Source organism: Rhineura floridana, chromosome 4 (assembly GCF_030035675.1).
Source record: "Rhineura floridana isolate rRhiFlo1 chromosome 4, rRhiFlo1.hap2, whole genome shotgun sequence".
In the NCBI taxonomy this organism is placed as follows: domain Eukaryota; kingdom Metazoa; phylum Chordata; class Lepidosauria; order Squamata; family Rhineuridae; genus Rhineura; species Rhineura floridana.
The window spans coordinates 6,855,217-6,871,756 of NC_084483.1; the positions used below are offsets into that span (position 1 = coordinate 6,855,217).

The following is a 16,540-nucleotide window of genomic DNA, read 5'->3' on the forward strand; positions in this document are numbered from 1 at the left end:
GTATGTAGTTTCTACAACTCAATTTTTTGATTTCCAGTTTGACGTACAATTTCTTTGAGTTGGAAAGAGCGCGAATGTGTGTCTTGCATCTACCTTTTTTTGTGTGGGGGGGGATACATTGCTGCCCTATTAGAAGCTTTCCTATCTTTTTCTATGGGCAGCTATCACTTTTACAACGCAGGCAAGAAGCCCATTGTCCATAAAGTCTATGTTCATTGATGATGCGAAGTGTAGTTTGCTTACGCGTAGGAATGAAAGAAAATGTAGGAAGTTGGTTGTTGCAAATCTGTCTTGGCCCTTCGAGACAAAAATCCTTGAGACTCAGTGTTGGAAACTCCGTTGAAGTTTTGATAGCTTGGGCTGCAAGTCAATGCATGTTTACTCAGAAGTAAGCTCCACTGGATTCAATGGAATTTACTCCCAGGTAAAATGTGTACTGGGTTGCAGCTTAAGCGGCTTTATGAGCAATGTGAGGTGCAATAACATTGTAGCCAGTAGACAATAGGGCCTTTCCTCTGGCCTTACAACACCATGTCAACTCAGCGAAGAAGAAACATAGTTCCTTTCCCCCCACTATTGGGAGCACTTTCATGTGTGGGAGTGTGGGCTTATCCACACGGGAGCATTACTTTGTACTAAAGATGCTGTTTTTACCTTTGTTTTTTTATTTCCCGTGAAATGTGCCTACATAGTGTATAACGCAAGAAACGTAGATCCAAACCAGGCTGAATCAAAGTTTTCCTTTATTGAAGGAAAAGAGAAGAACAGAGATACAAAATTACTGGGTGCATGACAGCACTGATCATTAATATATTAACCCATTTGGAACTCTAAACTATATATTTATTTATTATTAAATTTATATCTTGTCCTTCCCAGAAGAAGCCCAGGGCAGCAAAACTAAAGAGATAAAACTGCTATCGGAAATAACAGGTAGCAGAGCATACCTATCCTAGGCCCAGTAGAATACAGCTGAAGTGATGGGAACATCTGCCTCAAAAGCAGACAGGAATCTCAATGCCTCAAGGTTTGCACTGTTTTCTCAACCTGTGGCCCAAAGTCCTGTGCTGCATTCCTTGAGAGTGTAGTTATGTAAGTTGGAGCTCAGATTGCCATCTTGGGTCTCAAACCCTGCTCTTAAATACACTTTCTCTCATATAAACCAATGTGAAAAGGAGGCGCAATGTGTGAGGTGATCTTGTGTATGTATTTCTTGCCAACACTCTTAGAAAAAAACACACAGTTCTGCTTTCTAATGCTGTCTTTGAACAACGGGATTGTTCTGCTGGGCATGAGGGAAATCTGCCAAGAAATAACATTTAATTCAGGGTCTGCGTGTTCCTTGAATGGTCCTTGCCAAAAGGTGGTCATTGCTTCTTGTCCCCATTCCACAGTACTCGGGAAGGCACAATGAGTCAGAAAACATGGGGTGTGGGGTGGGAAATGTCGTCCATAATACTCCAGGGTTTTGCCACCCCTTCAACTCACAATGAACCAAAGTTGCATCTTTCCTGTGGTGGGTTTGTCTGAGATGAGGCATTCCCTATAAGTTATTTTCTGTAAGTACTACTTACTACACATTGGGCTGTATCCAAAGTAGCATTAAGTACTGTGTTGTGTCAGCATAAGGATTTCAGCGTGTGCAGTGGGACTTCCCCCAATTCTCTGCCCCTCACATACCCCCCCTAAATCTGCTCTAGGGCTTTCCCTAACCCTCCACAGCAGATTTGGCAAGTGAACGGGGTGCAAGTGGAAATCCTGGCGTTGATAGGACATGTTAGTTGGATACCACCCGATAAGTGCAGGTGGGTGTTAAAGAATCCCTTCCCAAATAGCAACTGCAAAATGTGAAAACTTTACATGTTTCCTGTCCAGGCATTCATTAAGAATTCACTGGATAGTTAATTTAGAATACTTCAGAAGTAAGTCTCTTTGCATTTAATGGGGCTTACGTCTACCCAGGTAAGTGGGTACAGGATGGCAGGCTATGCTTTGGTTTAGGATTGGCATTGGGGACGACAGGGTTCTTGTGCCTTTAACAGCTCCACATTTAGGATCAGCAGGATATATGGTTTCAGCCAATGCTAGTCCTACTCAGAGTAGACCTTTTGAAATTAATGAACATTATGACTTTAGGTTCATTAATTTCAATGTGTCTACTCCAAGTAGGACTAGGATTGGATATTAGCCATAGCGACTTCCCATAGTAAACATGAGGGCTTTTTAAAAAAAAAAAGCAGGAAGGGGAAAGAAAGCACCAATGACTGTACTCTCTCTAATTTTGTGTTATGCCATATCCCCATAGCAACCATGTTGTGTTATGCCATGCCCTTATGGTAGCCATTTTGTGACTGGTACCCAGAGCATTCACTCCAAAATGTGCCCACTGGTCCAAAAAGATTGGTGACCCCTGCATAGACTGTGGCAGTGGTTCTCAAACTTTTTTGGTTCACGGCACACTGGAAAACATATAAAAAATTTCTGGCGCTTTGTGTACAAAATGGGTTTCTTCTCGTTTTTAAAATATACTTTCACAATATTTGAGGCACACCTAGCCACCTCTTAGGGCACACCAGTGTGCCTGGGCGCACCGTTTGAGAATCACTGGACTATGGTATCAAAAGAGATCCAGGAGAATCAACAGGGTGCCCCCCTCCCCATTCCCTGGCTTAAGTTATCCACCAGGGTTATTTCCATCTCCATACCAGATTTATATGGAACTAAATCGTTTTTAGCAAATCAGTTTCAGTGGTCTTCCCTGTGCCAGCAAAGCAGCACTTACGCCACTTCTCAAGGCGTCTCGGCCAGAATCCAGGTGAGTGTAGGATTTCTCCCTTAATCGTTAATCTCTTTTTACACTGCACAAGCAGTGTACATTTTTTTCTGCCGCCCATCATCGTGTAGTGAATTTTGGGGTGTTTAACCAATAGTAAGCCTTTCACAATATTAACTTTATTAGTTATATGCAGTGATAATGCCTGACTGGTGGTGACACTGAGTATGGAAGATATTACCTCAGGCTGTAGAGCTATATCACTTGAGTGCTTCATTTTTTTTTCTCCCAGGAACGGGTTTGTCTTTCCTGATTTTTATTCATTGTTTTCAGATTGTTCATTTCCAAGGGTTGTGTTCTTTATGTACTAGTAATATCACACAAAAACTCTCAAGTATTTCAATTTTGTTTTTGTTGTGTGGTTTTTTTACATTTTTACCAAGAATAAAAATATAATCTTCATTATCTCTTATGTTTGTAAGTTTGGGTGAGATGTACCATTACTCAGTATTTAAATGTGTATGTTTACTAGGTTGTTAATTTTTTAATTCTACATTTTTTCACATCATGTAGTTAGTGAACATGTGCACTGCTGATATATTAAAAACCAAGGCAAAATCCACCTCCAGATTTCCCCCCAAAAGACAGGAAAATGTTTTATTGACTACATCTATATCTGGAATCCAGTTAAAAGGACTGTGTTAACATTTGTTGTGAAAAGGATAAACTATCCAGTTCTGCAAACAAAGAACCAGGAAACAGCAACCAAATCTTGCCATACTGAATGAATGGAGGGATAGGTAGAACTAACATCTTCATAGCAACAAGTATGAGTCAGGTAAGGATCTAGGAGTGGAGCAACAACTGCCACATGATAGTATAAAACAATCATGGACATCTATATTGCAGCATGTTGGCACTCGTTTAAGAAACAGGCAAGCTTCCCCACATTTGCCATTTGGTAAGTTTATACACATCAGCAAAACCTGGAAGTAAGTCCCACTTCAGTATTATTAATTTATTATTTAAAACTTTTATATACTACTTTCTGTCACGAGTGGCCTGAGAGTAATTTCCATATTTACAATCAGAACAGTACAGTTAATAAAATTCAGTGTATAAGAACAATGACAATCAATACAGCTGCAAAGAGAGAGTAAAGGCTAATACTAATATAAACACGACCTCCAAAAAAAGGACATTACCTAGTAAGCATATGCTATGAGACTGATGGTGTTTTTCCCAATGAGGCCTAAGATTTAACATTTGTTTTAAGAAATTATTTTTAGCATATTATTTGCCAAAATGCCTATTTCACCAGCAGCTGCTTTGTAAATTGCCTGTTTATTGGGTACTTATCACTATTTGTACTTTTCTGCAGTGGATTTCATTTCCCTCTGACCTCACAGTCAACAATCCCCATCCCACTCCAAACCATGTAACTCAGGATAACACTTCATGCATCTGATGAAGCAGAGAGTAGTCCACAAAAGCTTATGCCATAATACATTTGTTAGTCTTTAAGGTGTCACACACCACTTTGTTGTTTTTGCTGCAAGAGACTAACACAGCTATCCCTGTGGAAATTGGTTTATGATGAAATGGGCTAGAATGTGAGAAACTACTTTAAGGCAAGCTTGTAAATACTCACTCAACTGGATACGGGTAACAGGTTTGGGCACTTTTAGGCCAATTGATATGTGGGTGATAAGCAGTGAATCAAAACATCAGTATCTCACATTTTAGGGGGAGATACTATGCAAATCACTGCTGGTTGAGGCCTTGCTCTCTATCAGTTAGAATTGAAAGTATCTGCACAGGAAACAGAGGCAATTCCTTCTCTAACAATAAATCCTTTTACAGGGATGAAGCGGATGTCCCCTTCAAGGGTTTTGTGTCTGCCTTCCTAATACACTGCTTTTTCAGACTTAGAAATTAAAGTCATGATTGCCTTTAAGTGACTGTTACGTACCTTTTTTCATTCTTCAAATATTTTTCAATGAAGAAGAGCTTGTGCTCAAAATGTAGAAAGAAATGCTATTGGTTTTTGCTGCTGTTTTTAAAACCACCATCACTTTGGATCCTACCGTAATGTGTTCCTTTCTCTTTTTTGCATGGACTTTGTAAGTAAGGTTTATTTGAAGGATGGGTCAAGAGGGAGTGATCTATGGTCTCCTGATTCTGATTGATACCTTTTCCTGGAAGAAGCGTTATTTTGCTGACAGCAACAAAGGTCACTGTTGTGACCTTTAGCAGAACACCTGCAGCAAGCAGGAATGAAGAATGTATTAACTCAGGCTCATTGATATGTTTGTGTGGTAACTGACGTTAGAGGGAGCCCCAGCTGACGAAGCGTCAAGGTGAGTTAAGCAGCAGAGCGAGTTCGGCAGCAGGGCGAGGAGGCCAGGGCCCCCCACTCTGCCCGTCTGTTCCCTGACCTCAACTAAACTGCAGTCTCCAACCCATTGACGTAATAAACCTTAAACAAAACTATGCAGGTAAGAAGCCAGCAGGGGTGTGGGGGCTTTCCAGTGTTTTGCACTGCGTGCAGCATGTACGACTATCTGCCTGTTGGACAGAAGTCGTGGGTGTGCTCTTGGTGCAATGAGCTCCTGGCTCTCCGGGAACGACTTCATTTCCTTGAGGCCAAGGTGGCGGACCTGAGAGAGGCAGAGAGGTGTGTGGAGGAGGCCTTTAGGGACACTATAGCTGTGTCCCACTCCAACGATGATAGCTCTCCTGCTATCATGGAGAACGATGGTCTCGGGGAAGGAGAGCATCCAGCTGAGGAAGAGGGAAACGATCCCTTAGAAGGGACCCATTCCTTGGGGGATGAGCAGCTATCCTCTCGTGCCGAGAATATATCTCCAGGGGGTGGAGGGATCCTTGTAGTGGGTGATTCGATCATTAGGAACATAGACAGTGGGGTGTGTGATGGGCGTGTAGACCGCAAGGTGTTTTGCCTGCCTGGTGTGAAGGTTGCGGATATCGCCCGTCGTTTAGATAGTTTGGTAGACAATGCTGGGAAGGAGTCAGTGGTCGTGGTGCACGTTGGCACCAACGACATGGGGAAATGCAGCCGTGAGGTCCTGGAAGCAAAATTTAGGTTGCTAGGTAGGATGCTGAAAGCCAGGACCTCCAAGGTGGCTTTCTCTGAAATGCTACCGGTTCCACACGCAGCACCACCCAGACAGGCCCAGCTTCGCAGTCTCAATGCGTGGATGAGACGATGGTGTCGGGTGGAAGGGTTCGGATTTGTTAGGCACTGGGGAACATTTTGGGACAAGCCGGGCCTGTACAAAAGGGACGGGCTCCACTTGAACCAGAATGGAACCAGACTGCTGGCACTTAAAATTAAAAAGGTAGCAGAGCAGCTTTTAAACTGACTGAGGGGGGAAACCCGACAGGAGCTGAGAAAGGTCCGGTTTGGAATAAACCTCCCCCCTGGGATAAAAACCAAAGAAATGATGAAATTTTAAAAGGGGTAGGCCTAGAAGTAGGCATTGTGAGAGCAGGGGCACAGGATATAAATTCAGAAGAGCAAAATTACCACAGGCCTAACCACAAGTGCCAAAGACACTTGAAGAGAGACACTGCTTACAAGTGCCTGTACGCTAATGCTAGGAGCCTCCGAACCAAGATGGGAGAACTGGAGTGCTTGGTCTTAGAGAAGAGCATTGATATAGTGAGCATAACCGAGACCTGGTGGAATGGAGAAAACCAGTGGGATACGGTTATCCCTGGATATAAACTATATCGGAAGGACAGGGAAGGACGTATTGGTGGCGGAGTCGCTCTATACGTGAAAGAAGGCATTGAATCCAGCAAGCTCGAAACCCCAAAAGAGGCAGACTCCTCCACAGAATCGTTGTGGGTGGTGATACCGCGCCCCAGGAGGGACTTAATACTGGGAACGATCTATCGTCCCCCTGATCAAAATGCTCAGGGAGACCTTGAGATGAGATATGAAATTGAGGAAGCATCCAAACTAGGAAATGTGGTAGTAATGGGTGACTTCAACTACCCGGACATAGACTGGCTGCATATGTGTTCCAGTCATGACAAAGAAGCAAAGTTTCTAGATATTCTAAATGACTATTCCCTAGACCAGTTGGTCATGGAACCGACCAGAGGGACGGCAACCCTGGACTTAATCCTCAGTGGGGACCGGGACCTGGTGCGAGATGTAAGTGTTGTTGAACCGATTGGGAGCAGTGACCACAGTGCTATTAAATTAAACATACATGTAACTGGCCAAGAAAATCCAACACGGTCACATTTGACTTCAAAAGAGGAAACTTCACAAAAATGAGGGGATTGGTAAAAAGAAAGCTGAAAAACAAAGTCCAGAGGGTCACATCACTCGAAAATGCTTGGAAGTTGTTTAAAAACACTATATTAGAAGCTCAACTGGAGTGCATACCGCAGATCAGAAAAGGTACCGCCAGGGCCAAGAAGATACCAGCATGGTTAACGAGCAAAGTCAAGGAAGCTCTTAGAGGCAAAAAGTCTTCCTTCAGAAAATGGAAGTCTTGTCCAAATGAAGAAAATAAAAAAGAACACAAACTCTGGCAAAAGAAATGCAAGAAGACAATAAGGGATGCTAAACAAGAATTTGAGGAGCACATTGCTAAGAACATAAAAACCAACAACAAAAAATTCTATAAATACATTCAAAGCAGGAGACCATCTAGGGAGACAATTGGACCCTTGGATGATAAGGGAGTCAAAGATGTACTAAAGAACGATAAGGAGATTGCAGAGAAGCTAAATGAATTCTTTGCATCTGTCTTCACAGTGGAAGATATAGGGCAGATCCCTGAACCTGAACTAACATTTGCAGGAAGGGATTCTGAGGAACTAAGACAAATAGTGGTAACGAGAGAGGAAGTTCTAAGCTTAATGGATAATATAAAAACTGACAAATCACCGGGCCCGGATGGCATCCACCCGAGAGTTCTCAAAGAACTCAAAGGTGAAATTGCTGATCTGCTAACTAAAATATGTAATTGTCCCTCGGGTCCTCCTCCGTGCCTGAGGACTGGAAAGTGGCAAATGTAACGCCAATCTTCAAAAAGGGATCCAGAGGGGATCCCGGAGATTACAGGCCAGTTAGCTTAACTTCTGTCCCTGGAAAACTGGTAGAAAGTATGATTAAAGCTAGATTAACTAAGCACATAGAAGAACAAGCCTTGCCGAAGCAGAGCCAGCATGGCTTCTGCAAGGGAAAGTCCTGTCTCAGTAACCTATTAGAATTCTTTGAGAGTGTCAACAAGCATATAGATAGAGGTGATCCAGTGGACATAGTGTACTTAGACTTTCAAAAAGCGTTTGACAAGGTACCTCACCAAAGGCTTCTGAGGAAGCTTAGCAGTCATGGAATAAGAGGAGAGGTCCTCTTGTGGATAAGGAATTGGTTAAGAAGCAGAAAGCAGAGAGTAGGAATCAAAGGACAGTTCTCCCAATGGAGGGCTGTAGAAAGTGGACTCCCTCAAGGATCGGTATTGGGACCTGTACTTTTCAACTTGTTCATTAATGACCTAGAATTAGGAGTGAGCAGTGAAGTGGCCAAGTTTGCTGACGACACTAAATTGTTCAGGGTTGTTAAAACAAAAAGGGATTGTGAAGAGCTCCAAAAAGACCTCTCCAAACTGAGTGAATGGGTGGAAAAATGGCAAATGCAATTCAATATAAACAAGTGTAAAATTATGCATATTGGAGCAAAAATTCTTAATTTCACATATACGCTCATGGGGTCTGAACTGGCGGTGACCGACCAGGAGAGAGACCTCGGGGTTGTGGTGGACAGCACGATGAAAATGTCGACCCAGTGTGGGGCAGCTGTGAAAAAGGCAAATTCCATGCTAGCGATAATTAGGAAAGGTATTGAAAATAAAACAGCTGATATCATAATGCCGTTGTATAAATCTATGGTGCTACCGCATTTGGAATACTGTGTACAGTTCTGGTCGCCTCATCTCAGAAAGGATATTATAGAGTTGGAAAAGGTTCAGAAGAGGGCAACCAGAATGATCAAGGGGATGGAGCGACTCCCTTACGAGGAAAGGTTGCAGCATTTGGGGCTTTTTAGTTTAGAGAAAAGGCGGGTCAGAGGAGACATGATAGAAGTGTATAAAATTATGCATGGCATTGAGAAAGTGGATAGAGAAAAGTTCTTCTCCCTCTCTCATAATACTAGAACTCGTGGACATTCAAAGAAGCTGAATGTTGGAAGATTCAGGAGAGACAAAAGGAAGTACTTCTTTACTCAGCGCATAGTTAAACTATGGAATTTGCTCCCACAAGATGCAGTAATGGCCACCAGCTTGGATGGCTTTAAAAGAAGATTAGACAAATTCATGGAGGACAGGGCTATCAATGGCTACTAGCCATGATGGCTGTGCTCTGCCACCCCAGTCAGAGGCAGCATGCTTCTGAAAACCAGTTGCCGGAAGCCTCAGGAGGGGAGAGTGTTCTTGCACTCGGGTCCTGCTTGCGGGCTTCCCCCAGGCACCTGGTTGGCCACTGTGAGAACAAGATGCTGGACTAGATGGGCCACTGGCCTGATCCAGCAGGCTCTTCTTATGTTCTTATGAACAAGAATTAGAACTAAAAACAGCAGCTAGTTACTGTTCATTTGAGAACACCCATTTGGGTAATGCTAAAGTCATGTGTTGGAACAGTCCACTTTTTAAGAAAATAGAGAAATGAAACAGGAAGGAATGACCCTTTCACCCCTATGCCACACCAGCACCAGCACATATTCTAACAAAGAGGCCACTGTACTGTTGTCATTAGACGGTTTATTGTGTAGCTGCTGGTAGCATTTTTCAATGTTCAGTATCCAAAATGAACATATTCTCAAGCCATATTATCTGGTGCCTCAAGACTTGCACATTATTGGAAACTATGTTTATTTATAAAAATATTTGCATACCACTTCTTACATTTGAAAAAATCAAATTGGTTTACAACAATCATGCAATTAAAACTATGTAAAAATTTAAAATTGGAGTCCATCAACTTACTATTACAGAAAGACACTATATTTTCTTAACTGCCTGCATAAGGTTAATGGCATAGAAAGGTTTTCAGCAGACATTTAAAGGTTAAAACAGAAGGTGTTGCCAAATCTCTATTGGCAGAGCATTCCACAGGCTGGGCCAATGACACTAAAGGCTCTATTTCGTGTTGGTGTCAGATGTGCCTTGTCAACTTGGGGACGACCAACAATGTTCCTCTTAATTGTTGCTATATCTCAGGGGTGGGGACCCTATGGCTCTCCAGATTTTTTTGGATCAACATTCCCCTCATTCCTGACTATTAGTTATGCTGGCTGGAACTGATGGGAATTGGTCCAACCACATCTGGAAAGCCACAAGTTATATCTTAATCTGATGTGAAAATTAAGACTATTGCATTTTTGTTCTAAATAAGCAGAGAGCAGAGGTGGAGAACCTTTTTCAACTACATTTCCTCATGCCAACCTTCCTGGGGTCACAGTGCCAGTGATGGGTGGAGCCAAAGGCAAAAAGTGGGTGGAGTCACAGATATGATTCTTACCTTTGTACATTAAACTACATTCTAGCCACACAAACATCTACACACACACCTCCATCTGTGGAGGCAAGCAAAAGGCATTATCACAGTTCAAGAGCACATTCCAGTCAGACAAAAGCACTTGAGGAGGGCATGCGCAGATCAGATTCTATGGCCTGGGGAGGGAACATGGTCTGGGCAGAGGCCCGAAAGCTAGGTAGATTCAGGGGAGAGATTCTCGGTCACTGAGATAGCAATTTGGTAGTTTTTAAACCAATCACTGAATTATGGTTTGCTTTACACACAGTTATTTTAATATCAGCCTTACTGCTAGTCCACGGACAATTTCTGATGTTTATTTAAACACCATACAGCCCAATTCTATGTGAAATGGGTACGGGCATCCATATATTAAAAGAAAACAAAACAGGGAGGTCTTTATTTTTCCCTCCCCATAGGTCCCCTAACATATGTTAAACTGTGGACAATATATCTGTGTTTTCTTCCTCCTGCCTTTGTTCTCCTTGGCCCTGGTCCAAGAGCCCGTTATGACAATCAAGCAGCCCGGCAGTATATCTTCATTTTTATTTAGCTGAGAAATTCTTTTCTTGACTAAGGGTAACTCATGGTCAGAAAACTTGAAAAGCCCTGCTAGAACCTATCCTTTTAGCTCTACACTGGTAGTGCTGACAAATTCTTGATAACTATTCAGATGACTGGGCTTATTGCCTTTTGTTTATCCACACCATGAGTCAAAGAAGTTTTAAAAAATTATCTGCACTGTTGATAGTAACCAAGGAATGATAAGGCCAACATAGCTCCTGGCAGAAAGATTCCATGACCCATAAGAAGAGACAGAATCAATAGGCCTTCAGTCAGGACAATATCCTGCTGTGAGTCATTCCTGCAAATTAAAGAACATGGAGAAGTTAGTTTTTTCAGGCCTGTTTGTTGTTATGTGCCTCCAGGTCAATCACGACTTATGGCAACCCTATGAATCAGTGACCTCCAAGAGCATCTGTCATGAACCACCCTGTTCAGATCTTGTAAGTTCAGGTCTGTGGCTTCCTTTATGGAATCAAGCCATCTCTTGTTTGGCCTTCCTGTTTTTCTACTTCCTTCTGTTTTTCCAAGCATTATTATCTTTTCTAATGAATCATGTCTTCTCATTATATGTCCAAAGTATGATAACCTCAGTTTCATCATTTTAGCTTCTAGTGAAAGTTCTGGTTTAATTTCTTCTAACACCCAATTATTTGTCTTTTTTGCAGTCCATGGTATCCGCAAAGCTCTCCTCCAGCACCACATTTCAAATGAGTTGATTTTTCTCTTATCAGCTTTTTTCACTGTCCAACTTTCACATCCATACATAGAGATCGGGAATACCATGGTCTGGATGATCCTGACTTTAGTGTTCAGTGATACATATTGGCATTTGAGGACCTTTTCTAGTTCTCTCACAGCTGCCTTCCCCAGTCCTAGCCTTCTTCTGATTTCTTGACTATTGTCTCCATTTTGGTTAATGATTGTGCCAGGATATTGATAATCCTTGACAAGTTCAATGTCCTCATTGTCAACTGTAAAGTTGCATAAATCTTCTGTTGTCATTACTTTAGTCTTAAAACAAAATTTTAACAAAGCCCATAGGTTTGCAACTGTCATTATTTTATCACATGTATCATTTAACTTACACTTTTCTATAACCAAACTGATGAACAGAGAATATTATTTACAGATACTTGCACACCCTGCTCTCCTCTGTAGGCCAGGACAGTTTACCCTGTGGGCTAGGGCAATTGTATTAGTCATAATTCAGTTCAGTTCTGGGCGCCTCATTTTAAGAAAGATATAGACAAGTTAGAGCGGGTTCAGAAGACGGCGACGAGGATGATAGCCGGTATGGAGAACAAGTCTTATGAGGAAAGGTTGAAGGAACTTGGCATGTTCAGTCTGGTGAAGAGAAGGCTGAGGGGTGACATGATTGCACTCTTTAAGTATCTGAAGGGCTGTCACATAGAGGAGGGTAGATTTGTTCTCTGCTTCCCCAGAGGGTAGGACTAGGTCTAATGGTTTTAAGCTGCAGGAGCGTAGATTCAGATTGGACATTAGAAGGAACTTCTTGACAGTAAGGGCAGTTCGGCAATGGAACCGACTGCCTAGGGAGGTGGTGGGATCCCCTTTGCTGGATGTCTTCAAGCAGAGGCTGGACAGCTATCTGCGGGAGATGCTCTAGCTGTGGATTTCCTGCTGTGAGCAGGGGGTTGGCTTGATGGCCTACAAGGCCCCTTCCAACTCTATGATTCTATGATTCTAATTAATCACAAGGGTGAAATATTGCAAACCGCAGAAGCCTGCCAGATTAGTTAGCCCAACATGCAGTGAGGGAACTAGGGGGAAACAGAAGTTGCTCCTTTTCTCTCTTTCATTCCACTCTCTGTCTCACCTTTCAGACAGTGCTAGCCTCAGGTCTTCCTGGAAATCATACCCTTAGGATCCTTTCTGCCAATGAATCATTGATACAGTTATTGACTTGAAACAGAAGTGTACTTTTCTCATTACTGTTATTACGACTTCCTTCACAACTTCCAGAGCTCAGCCCTAATGCTGAGTATTTTTCCTTTTAGCTTTTAGCACCATAGTAAGTAGCTTGCTATTTGGAAACATCTGAACACTGCAGCAGCATGAGAGATGAATAACGGTGCTGTTAGGTAATTTTAGACTCTGGATTTAATGGTTTTGTGTGTCCCACCCACTTCTTTGTAGGGATGGGATCCGTTGGCTGGTGCCAGTTCAAGCATTCCGTCCACCCAACACTCCAGCGTCAACGTGGGTTCATTCTTTATCTGCAAGCCACTGTTTTTACTAATGGTTTTCCCCTCTGAAAAATGTGTGTGTGTGTTATGTGCCTTCAACTCTATTACGACTTATGGCGATCCTATGAGTCAGTGATCTCCAATAGCATCTGTTGTAAACCACCCTGTTCAGATCTTGCAAATTCAGCATTGTGGTTTCCTTTATGGAGTCAATCCATCTTTTGTTTGGTCTTCGTCTTTTTCTACTCCCTTCTGTTTTTCCCAGCACTATTGTCTTTTCTACTGAATCATGTCTTTTCATTGTATGTCCAAAGTATGATAACCTTAGCTTCTAGTGATAGTTCTACTTTAATTTGTTCTAACACCCAATTATTTGTCTTTTCTGTGGTCCAAGGTATCCGCAAAACTCTCCTCCAACACCACATTTCAAATGAGTTGATTCTTCTCTTACTTTTTTCACTGTCCAACTTTCACATCTGTACATGGAGATTGGGAATACCATGGTCTGAATGAGCCTGACTTAAGTGTTCAGTGATACATCTTTGCATTTGAGGACCTTTTCTATTTCTCTCACAGCTGCCCTCCCCAGTCCTAGCCTTCTTCTGACTTCTTGACTATTGTCTCCCTTTTGGTTAATGACAGTGCCAAGGTATTGATAATCCTTGACTAGTTCATCATTGTCAACTGTAAAGTTACATACAAATTCTGTTGTTATTACTTTAGTCTTTTTGATATTAAATTGTATTGCTTTTGTACTTTCCTCTTTAACTTTCATCAGCATTCATTTCAAATCATTACTGATTTCTGCTAGTAGTATGGTATCATCTGCATATCTTAAAATTATTGATATTTCTCCCTCCAATTTTTACACCTCCTTCATCTTGATCCAAATCCGCTTTCTGTATATGTTCTGCATATAGATTAAACAAACAGGTTGATAAAATACACCTCTGTCTCGCACCCTTTCCGATGGGGAAGCAATTGGTTTCTCCATATTCTGTCTTTACAGTAGCTTCTTGTCCAGAGTATAGGTTGCACATCAGAACAATCAGATGCTGTGGCACCCCGATTTCTTTTAAAGCATTCCATAGGTTTTTGTGATCTACGCAGTCAAAAGCTTTGCTGTAATCTATAAAGCACAGGGTGATTTTCTTCTGAAATTCCTTGGTCCATTCCATTATCCAACGTATGCTTTTGATATGATCTCTGGTGCCTCTTCCCTTTCTAAATCCAGCTTAGACATCTGGCATTTCTCACTCCATATATAGTAAGAGCGTTTCTTGTAGAATCTTGAGCATTACTTTACCTGCATGGGATATTAAGGCAATAGTTTGATAATTACTGCATTCCCTGGGATCCCCTTTCTTTGGAATTGAGATGTATATTGAAGACTTCCAGTCTGTGGGCCATTGTTTTCTTTTCCATATTTGCTGAAAGTTTTTTGTCAAAATTTGGACAGATTCCATCTCAGTAATTTGTAGCAACTCTGTTGGTATGCCATCTGTTCCTGGTGATTTGTTTCTTCCAAGTATTTTGCAGGCAGTTTCCACCTTACATTTTAAAATTTCTGGTTCTTCATACGGTTCCTCCATGAATGAATCTGTCATCCTTGCATCTCTTTTATAGAGTTCTTCAGTGTATTGCTTCCATCTTCCTTTTATTTTATCTTGGTCAGTCACTGTGTTTCCTGTTGATTATTCAACATCCCTACTGTTGGTTTGAATTTCCCTTTGATTTCTCTAATCTTTTGGAATAGGGCTCTTGTTCTTGGTTAAGGTCCTGGACTACAACCTGGGTGACCAGGGTTTGAATCCCCACACAGCCATGAAGTTCACTGGGTGACCTTGGGCCAGTCACTGCCTCTCAGCTTCAGAGGAAGGCAATGGTAAACCCCCTCTGAATACCGCTTACCATGAAAACCCTATTCATAGGGTCATCATAAGTCAGAATTGACTTGAAGGCAATCCATTTTTTTCTTATTATCCTCTTCTATTTCTTTACAATAATTATTGTAGTAGTTATCTTTGTCCCTATGTACTAGTCGCTGTATTATTGCATTTAGGGATCTAACCGCGTTTCTATCTCCTTTTGCTTTCCTTCTATCTTTAACCATTTTAAGTTTCATCAATCATCCATTGAGGTCTTTCTCTCTTTTTAATTAGAGGTATTGTATTTTTCCATTCTTCAATGATGATGTCTCTGACTTCACTCCATAGTTCTTCTGGTTCTCTGTCAACTACATTTAAAGCCTCAAATCTGTTCCTTATTTGATCTTTATATTCTTCCGGGATGTTATTTAAATTGTATTTTGGCATTATGATTGCTTTGTTCTTCTTCTTTAGCTTTACTCTGATCTTTGATATTACCAGTTCATGATCTGTACTGCAGTCTTGTTTTCGCAGAAAGTATGGAACTTCTCCATCCTCTGCTTCCAATTATATAATTGATTTGATTCCTATATTGACCATTTGGTGATGTCCATGTGTACAGTCTTCTTTTCAGTTGCTCAAAAAAATGTGTTTGCAAAAAACAAATTATTAGCTTCACAGAATTCAGTAACTCTCTCTCCTGCTTCATTTCTATCTCCTAAGTCCCATTTTCCCACAATTTCTAGTTCTTCTCTGTTCCCTTCTGTTGCATTCCAGTCCCCCATGATTATCAGAGCATCCTGTTGTGGTGTGTGATCAATTTCTTCCTGTACTTCTGCATAAAACCTCTCAATTTCCTCTTCTGTGTTTGCCGTTGGAGCATAGACTTGTATGATGGTTATGTTGATAGGTATCCCATTAAGTCTCATTGATATCATTCACTCAGACCTTGTGTTATAGCTCCTAATTGCTTTTGTTACATCAATTCTCACTATTCGAGCAACCCTGTTTCTTCTTAATTTATCATTTCCTGCATAAAATATTTTGTAATTGCCTGATTGAAAGTGTCCCATTGCTGTCCATTTTAATTCACTCATTCCAAGTATTGTAATACAGTAGGGCCCCGCTTTACGGCACTTCATTTTATGGCACTTCGCTAATGCGGCGGTCTCAATTAGACGCAATTAGACTAAAGCCTCACTCATACGGAGCTTGTTCCGCTTTTACAGCGTTTTTCAGGCGTTGCACCCCATTCTATTCAATGAGTTCTGCTTTTCAGCGGGGGTCCAGAACATAACCCGCTGTATGAATGGGGCCCTACTGTATTGATATGTTCTATTTCTTGATTGACAATTTCTACCTTTCCCTGTTTCATGCTTCTCACATTCGAAGTTCCTATTGTGTACGTTGTACAACTCCGGACTCTCCTTTCACATCTGTGCACTTCAGCCTCCGGGCTTCCTTTCCGCTTTGACCTGGTTGCGTCATTAGTCACAGCGCTACTCGTACTTGTCCATTGTTCTTCCCCAGTAGCTCACTGAGTGCCA

At 41.7% G+C, this 16,540-nt stretch overlaps 1 protein-coding gene across 1 annotated transcript in view; it reads left to right on the forward strand.

The window, feature by feature from the left end:
* The window catches only part of PAQR8 (progestin and adipoQ receptor family member 8), a 58,828-nt gene that overhangs the window by 115 nt on the left and 42,173 nt on the right, over positions 1 to 16,540 (forward strand). The window lies entirely within an intron of this gene.